Below are 7,922 nucleotides of genomic sequence, written 5' to 3'. Positions count from 1 at the left end.
CATCCAAACAAGTCCAAACATTACATTTAATTATTATGCCTATTGAATGTCTCTTAAACTCTAATCGTCTCTCCTCCTTTCGTTGAGTGAATGACTATCTGTATTTTTTCTTTTGTGATGTGCCTTTTTGTTTCTTTCAGCTTTTGTACAAATGGCATCCCTTTCCGTCAATACCTTCCTAAATATTCTGTGGCAAAAATCCTATAGCTTTTACATTACACACCTTTATCTAGAAATACAAGACTGAAAAAGTAAGAACCTCCTTGTCACATATTTACATTATGTGAAGAAAATATAGAAGATGGATTGAAAATTCATTCAGCCCCAAATCCAGGCAAGAAGTCTAGATATTAAGCCTATACTACATACTAGGAAGTTATCTCATTTGATCCTTTATAAAAACCTTTGAGTTGGGTTTTTTAATCTCTGCTTTTAGGGTAGGAAACAGATTGAGGGGGATTAAGTAAAAAATATGGGATCACAGTGTCAGTCCTGAGTCAAGGCCAGGTCTCTCTTTCTGAGGGGGCTCTTGGTCTCCCCACCGGGCTATGCTGCTGTGGTAATAAAGACAGTGATGAGGTGATGAAGGGTGGTTTAAATGGGGGGAAACTACCAAAGGAAATTCTGGTGGTTGCTTTACCCAGATGAAAAAGAAAAAAACAGGGTCCTACCCAAGTGTATATCAGGGGGAATAGATTATTTTGGCTTAAGGTAAATATATTTGAGAAAATAATTATTTAGTGGGATTCTGATAAATTTTTTTTTTCAACGTTTATTTATTTTTGGGACAGAGAGAGACAGAGCATGAACGGGGGAGGGGCAGAGAGAGAGGGAGACACAGAATCGGAAACAGGCACCAGGCTCCGAGCCATCAGCCCAGAGCCCGACGCGGGGCTCGAACTCACGGACCGCGAGATCGTGACCTGGCTGAAGTCGGACGCTTAACCGACTGCACCACCCAGGCGCCCCATAGTGGGATTCTGATAAAAAGTGGTAAAAGTCTGATAAAAGTTTAACAGCAGCAAAAGCAGTCTTCTGAGGGCATTTATCTCTCAGTGCCCTGCTCTAGCTGATCCTGTCTTTTTTCTTTTTAAATTATATCCTTTGCTTTTTTTAAAGACAGACTTTAACATCACCAATGTGCTTATACATTTCCTTCCTGCTTCTCAGTAGACCTCAGAACCACAACGTTTTTCACTAGAATCCCTTTCCCCTTCTAACTATCTCTATCTAAATTCTTCAGCGGCTTGTCATGTCCTTAATGCCTAAGAAAGCATGTCAAAGGATCATGTTAGCCAAGGGAGGGAAATTACATTTAAAATATATTTGGCCTGAAAAATTCTGTCTGCTTCACCAGCCTGCCTGAATGTGCCTGCATCTACCAAAGATGTGAGCCAGCCCAGCCTCCTCCCGCTTGCGATGACGTAAGAATCATAAATACATAAACTTAAAAACAAGATGACACAATAATCTTTCTAGATAATTACACATTTATAATTGCTTCATAAAAGGAGACATCCACAAAACAAACGAACGAACGAACAAACAATCAAACAAAAGGCAAAGAATAACTGACCAATAGCAAAGAGAAGAAAAGTATTTAAAATATCTTGGCTGCTATTGGGTATATTCCCAAAAGAATTCAAAGCAGGGACTAGAACAGATATTTATTATACCCATGTTCAAAGCAGCATTATTCGCAACGGCTGAGATGAAAACAAACCAAGTGTCCATCAATAGAAGAATGGATAAGCAAAATGTGGTGTATACATACAATGGAATATTATTCAACCTTAGAAAGGAAGGAAATTCTGACATTTGCTACAACATGGGTGAATCTTGAGGACAGTACACTAGGAGAAATAAGCTAGCCACAAAAGGAGAAATGCTGTGTGATGCCACATATATGGCTGCTCCCTAGAGACAGAAAGTAGCATGGTGGTTGCCAGGGGCTGGGATGTAATGGGGTGGTAGTTTTTAATGGGTACAGGGTTTCAGTGTGGGAAGATGAAATGTTTTGGAAATGGATGCTGGTGATGGCTGCGGAATAAGGTAACTGTACTTAATGCCACAAAACGGTACACTTAAAGGTGGTTAAATTGGCCAGTTTGGGGTTACGTGTATTTTGCCATAATGCAAAAACGTGTCGGTGAAGAACTTGGGCTCTGAGTGAGAAAGCCTCGGTTTAAATTCTGACTCAGTACCTGCTCTATTTCCACATCTTAAGTTTGAGTTTCTTTACCTAAAAATTGGAATAAGAATAGAGACTTGTGAGAATTAAATAAAACAATCCATTTCAAAGCCTTTGCACGTCACCTTGCACATAGTCAGTACTCAATAAATGTTAGCCACTATGATTTTCTTATCGTTTAGTTACATCTGGACTCACTTTTAGAGGCTGGATTGGCAGATTTTTCTGATGAGTTTTTAGGAATTTTGCACAGATTTACATGTCTTAATGATGTGATTCCTGAGGGTGATGTCGCTCACTACCTACATCAGCAACAAAGGTAGCTGATCCAGAGACACTGATGGAAGGGATGAAGTTCCAATGAGCTTGTGAAGTTTGGTGGAAAGAACGAAGGTATTGGAATAATTATAAAAGTACCCCGTCGTGTTTGGGAGGTGCGATTTTCAGCCATTTTCTTTCAAAGGTTCGATAATAAGAAGCAAGGCAGATGATATTGATTTATGAATATTCTGAAACTTTAGCTAGGTTTTAAAACTTGTCTGGTAATATCTGCAGCATAATCCGAGAGACGCTCTCCAAGTTGCGACTATAGGAAACTTTCCTCTGGCCTAGATCGTGTCCTTCTTTCTGGCACTGAGTGTGCATCTACTGACTTGACGAATTATAGGACCATGATTGTGAAATGTCTCAATTCTACACTCAGAGGTATGATCCTTTCGTGTGTGTGTGTGTGTGTGTGTGTGTGTGTGAGAGAGAGAGAGAGAGAGAGAGAGAGAGAGAGAGAAACAATAGAGCTGTGGAGTCGCTGTTTTTGAAAAGGATAAACCTGAACGATATGGGGGAGACAGTGTTCCTGGTGTTTTACAAATCAATCCTCAACCCTCCAATGTTGCTACTGTCATCAACTGTATTTTAAAGAAGAGGAAACAGGTTCAGAACTTGCCTGTGTGTGTGTGTGTGTGTGTGTGTGTGTGTGTGTATTACTGAGCTGTAGTTTGAATACAGGTTGATTTGGCTCCAATGTCCATGCTCTTTATCTCAAACCATAGGCCCCAAGCCCCAACATCTTGTCATGTGTTGCTGTCACGAGGGCTGGCGTCACTTTGGGAGTTGCCGCTGCCAGTTGTGAAGTCACAACCACTATCACTGGTGGAATAGAGTGGTGGCTCTTTGCTCTCCAGCCTGCCCTGGGCGAAGAGGGAAGGAGCCACTGCCCAGGGAAAGCAGAGGGAGTGGGAACAGTACAGCCCCCGTTGCCCTCAAATATTGCTTCTCTTCCCTTTCCTGACCTCAAGCGGCCACGGCCACGATCAAAGCCACTCAGTTTGGAAAACAACGTGCCATTGTCTTCAGAAATCCCCTGTGACAGTAGCCACGGGCTACCTGGGAGTAGGAAGAAGGGACAGGGTTTCTTTCACACTCTCTCTCAGAGAAGCTATTTGTCTCCTGGAAAGCCTAGAAAGACTATCTCAGCCTCAACAAAGACACACTTGACAAGTGTCACTAGTGCTCAGGGAGGGCCCAGTGAGGCCAGCAGGCGTGGGCAGGGGTCATGAAACCCACGTAATGATGGGGCAGCCTGGGGACCCTGGACAGACATGGCTGCCTGTAGTAGTGACCGTCTGTTGGTTGCAAGTAACAGAAAACAACCTGAGCTACCTTAAGCAGAAAGGGGACAGTATTAGAATACAGAGGCATCTCAGGGAACTATGGAATTATAGAACAGCCAGGCCTCAGGAAGGGAAGAGTCAAGGAAAGTCCTGGGACTGCAGCGGCAGTTGATGGAGGTCCCGGCCCATAGCAATCCAGTGACTTGACATGGCTCTCAGTTTCAATATTTCTTCAGGCTCAAGAGAGAGTGAGAGTAGGATATGCTAGGCTCAGATTATTCTTTGCAGTTGGCTTAATCAGCAATGGCTGAACATGGGGAGGGGAAGGGATTGGTGCAGCGGGAAGTTCACACAACAGAAACAGGAACCCTCTGTGGGCAGAGATGAGGGGCGGGGATGACACCAGATGAGACACCCCCCCCCACCCCCCCCCCCCCAGACCGATTTTACGTGGAGAGTCATTCTGCAGGGAAGTTGCTCACAGGCAGTATGGTATAGCAGTTGGGAGTTCAGGCTTTGGAGCTAGATTGCCTGACCTCAAAGCCCAGCTCGGCCACCTCCCAGGCAACTTACGTAAGTATCCTGTGTGTCTGTTTTTTCCCCTCTAGAGTGGGAATAGTAACAGTACTTACTACATGAAAGCGTTAGGATTCAATGAGTTAATAATACCAGCAAAGTGCTTAAAACAGTGCCTGGCACACAGTAAGCCCTTGATAAATTACTATTATTATCTGGCTTTTGAGGCATCATCATATTTATTGAAATTGTCAGATGGGTCCACCTCACTTTAAAAATACCCACTGGGGCGCTTTTTAACATGCAATTTTATGAAAGAAAGAGGAGAGCGATCAGATAAAGGCTCTGTTATGAAAACAAGCACGACAACTTATGTTTAACTTAGACATAAATACAGATGCAACAAATTAAAAAAATATATGGATACCAAAACATTAAGAAAAGAAGTAAAACAAAGAAAATAAAAAAGAAAAATACAGATGCAACACCAAAAGCACAGTCTATAAAAGAAAAAAAATTGATAAACCAGACTTTATCAAAATTAAAAAAAATTGCTCTTCCAAAAGTGCCATTAAGAGAATGAACAGATAAGCCACAGACTAGGAGATAATATTTGTAAATCATATATCTGATGAAGGGCTTGTGTCCAGAAAAACAACCCTGCTTACAGTTCAATTAAAACTACCTAACTAAAAAATGGGCAGAAGATTTGAAAGACATTTCACCAAGAAGCTACCTAAGTGGCTAATAAACACAGGGAAAGATGTTTGACATCCTGGGTTTGGGAAACGCAAATTAAAAATCACAGTGAGTTTCCACTATAAGCTCACTAGAATGCCTCTGATCCAAAAGACTGATTTATCAGGGCTTCCGGGTGGCTCAGTCGGTTAAGCATCTGACTTTGGCTTAGATCGTGATCTCACACTCTGTGAGTTCGAGCCCTGTGTCGGGCTCTGTGCTGACAGCTCAGAGCCTGGAGCCTGCTTTGGATTCTGTGTCTCTTTCCCTCTCTCTCTCAAAAATAAGTAAGCATTAAAAATATTTAAAAAACCCCAGAAGACTGGTTTATCAAGTATGGAGGACACAGAACATATTCTTTGCTGGTGAGACTGTAAAATGGTGCATCCACTTTGGCAAATTGTTTGGCAATGTCTTAAACATAAATTTAGCATATGACCCACCAATTCTTTTCCTAGGTATATACCTAAGAGAAATAAATAACATATGTTTACAGAAAGACTTGTATAAAAATGCTCATAGAACCATTGTTTACAATAACTAAAAAAAGACAAAATTCAAATGACCATTAAACAAAACGTAGCATTATACAATGAAATACTAACCAGTCATAAAACCCCTCAGATTATTGCTATATGGACAACATAGGTGAACCTCAAAATCATCATGCAAAGTGGAGAAGACAGAAACAAGACTATATCTTGCATGTTTCTGTGTATATGACGTTTCTGAAAATGGCAAATCTTTAAAGACAGAAAAGCAGAACAGTAATTACCTGGGCTAGGCATGGGAGTGGCCATTGACTGCAAGCAGCAATGACAGAAATGTTGACGGTGATAGAAATGTTCTAAAACTAGATTGCAGTAATGTTCGTACAATTGCACGAACTTATTAAAATCGTTGGAATGTATACTTGTTAGCAGGTGAATTTTATGGTATGTAAATTATACCTCAATAAAGCAGATTCTGTCGCATACTCACAAATCCTGACTGAGTTACCAGTAAAAACCATAGCTGACAATAATTAAGAAAGAGGAAATCTTTTAGTCCAACACTACTTGCAGAGCCTCTTTGGGTTTCATAATGTTTTATGCCCAGTCCCGTCCCATCTCCCCACTGATCCACTGCAGAGTGGTGACGTTTTATGATCAGGATTGAGAAATCGTGTAGAGACAATGGAGTCTAAGAGTACTCTGCCCTGAATCTTCTAGGTGGGGGTTCTTTATGAACTGTACTTAAAGAGCTCTAGCTATTCCCATTCCTATTTGCTATTCAAGCTTTCCTGGAGTGTAGGAAACCATCCTCCAAGGAAAATTCTCAATGCTGATTTCTGTAGCTTGTTTGCTATTACCCAGGAATTTCTTTTCTTTCTCATCAATGTATCATAGTGCCCTGACCTTGACAGGAAGAAAACAACTTTCAGGTTGACTGCTACATCATAAAGCCTTCTCCTGTTACTAAAAAAAACTTCATTTGCTTGGTAGTTATTTCCTGTGTCAAACTATCAAATGTTTCTCCTGACTGCAGCCATCTGGGGGTTTGTTTTTTTTCCACACCAACATGTTAACATAAGCCACCCAGAGGGAACAGTATTCATTCATTTATCCATCCATCCATCCATCCATCCATCCATCTTTCCATCTTTCCATTCTTCCACCCATCATCTGTACATTCAACAATGATTTCTTGAGTCCCAGTTAGGGACCATACACTGTACTAGATATTAGGGATGGAAAAATGAGTAAGAAAGTCATTGTCTCCACCCTCTCAGAGCTTAGAGTCTTTCTTGGATGACAGTACAAGACTGGCACTGAAGCCATGTTTTTTCCACTTTCCAGGTTTTCTTGGGCTGGTCTTTGCCTCTCTAGAGGCTGCACTGGTGGCATCTCAGGTGATCTGGTGTCTATGTTGTAGCTGTAATGGTGGGGGCAAGGAGCTCCTGGCTCCTGGGGATGGTTTTGATCCACAGGCAGTGGTCACTTTGGTAGGCTCCAGAGGGACAGGCTTTGAAGCAGCTCTCTCCCTCTTTTTGTAAGATTTTACTTTTAAGTAATCTCTACACCCAACATGGGGCTCAAACCTATAACCGCAGAATCAAGAGTAATATCCTCTACCAACTGAGCCAGCCAAGCGCCCTGAAGCAGCCCCTTCTTCAATGGCAAGTGCAAAAGTTGTAAGGGTAGCCACAAGAACTTTGGTGGTGGTAGCTGCAGCTTTGCCATTGTCTCAGGTGACTCCAGCACGTCTGCAAATTAAATAGACGTCAGACGCAAGGAATGGGTCCTGTTGCCTGGGAGCATATCAGATCTGTAAGGTAGAGATGAGAATTCATTTGTTTCTCAAATATTTCGTATTTCTGGGAATACACGGTAAATCAAGGTTGCTTTCCAACTCTTGCAGTATTTTCAGCTCAGTGGTATGTGGTAGCTAGGCAATAATATTAGACAACATTGTTTTAAGAAAAGAGGAATTAAAAATAATGTGTCTAGTTGGGACTCTACAGAGAAAAAAAGACAGTAAGTAATCAGTCAATTGATAGCTAGAACCAAAAGGTAGAGTTTTACACTTTATTTTTTCTTTAAGTTTACTTATTTATTTTTGAGAGAAGACAGATTGAGAGAGAGAGAGAGAGAGAGTGAGAGAGAGAGAATGCCAAACAGGCTTGGCCCGATGCGGGGATTGAACTCACGAACCGTGAGATCATGACCTGAGCTGAAATCAAGCGTCGGATACTTAACCAACTGAGTCACCCAGGTGCCCCCACACTTTACTTTTGAACAAAGCAATAAAAAGTGTGTACAAATGGAGCAGCGCTTTCGACAACCTGAGTTAAAAACTCATAAGAACATTGTATTTGCTGGATAGTG

At 41.6% G+C, this 7,922-nt stretch overlaps 1 long non-coding RNA gene across 3 annotated transcripts in view; it reads left to right on the top strand.

Annotated features, from left to right (window-relative positions):
• Positions 1–4,281: 4,281 nt before the first annotated feature.
• LOC124502115 (uncharacterized) overlaps positions 4,282–7,922 on the top strand; it is a 36,851-nt gene continuing 33,210 nt past the window's right edge. For all 3 annotated transcript variants that reach the window (XR_006959838.1, XR_006959840.1, XR_006959837.1), the window contains exon 1: positions 4,282–4,374. This is a non-coding gene — a long non-coding RNA (uncharacterized LOC124502115). The remainder of the gene's footprint in view (positions 4,375–7,922) is intronic.

This window comes from Lynx rufus, unplaced genomic scaffold, assembly GCF_022079265.1.
Source record: "Lynx rufus isolate CCGP_SWC_20201006 ecotype Redwood Valley unplaced genomic scaffold, mLynRuf1.p SCAF_7, whole genome shotgun sequence".
In the NCBI taxonomy this organism is placed as follows: domain Eukaryota; kingdom Metazoa; phylum Chordata; class Mammalia; order Carnivora; family Felidae; genus Lynx; species Lynx rufus.
Note: the sequence above shows the minus strand (reverse complement) of the source record. Positions and strands in the feature narration are given on the sequence as shown.